Source organism: Triticum aestivum, unplaced genomic scaffold, assembly GCF_018294505.1.
Source record: "Triticum aestivum cultivar Chinese Spring unplaced genomic scaffold, IWGSC CS RefSeq v2.1 scaffold125285, whole genome shotgun sequence".
NCBI lineage: Eukaryota > Viridiplantae > Streptophyta > Magnoliopsida > Poales > Poaceae > Triticum > Triticum aestivum.
Genome location: NW_025229289.1, coordinates 18,063 through 18,615, shown reverse-complemented (window position 1 = coordinate 18,615; position 553 = coordinate 18,063).

The following is a 553-nucleotide window of genomic DNA, read 5'->3' as shown; positions in this document are numbered from 1 at the left end:
TAATTCAGGAGTTGTAAATAAATAGAAGTGTGATGATCTTCATTATTAGATCATTGTCCCCAAATAAAAAAAAGAAAGGCCAAAAAAAGAAGAAAGGCCAAAGGAAAAAAAAGAGAAAAAGGAAATAAAAAGGGGGCATTGTTACTATCCTTTTCCACACTTGTGCTTCAAAGTAGCACCATGTTCTTCATATAGAAAGTCTCTTATGTTGTCACTTTCATATACTAGTGGGAATTTTTAATTATAGAACTTGGCTTGTATATTCCTACAATGGGCTTCCTCAAAATGCCCTAGGTCTTCGTGAGCAAGCAAATTGGATGCACACCCACTTAGTTTCTATTTTTGAGCTTTCATACATTTATAGCTCTAGTGCATCTGTTGCATGGCAATCCCTATTCCTCATATTGACATCAATTGATGGGCATCTCCATAGCCCGTTGATTAGCCTCGTCAATGTGAGACTTTCTCCTTTTTTGTCTTCTCCACACAACCTCCATCATCATATTCTATTCCACCCATAGTGCTATATCCATGGCTCACGCTCATGTATTGC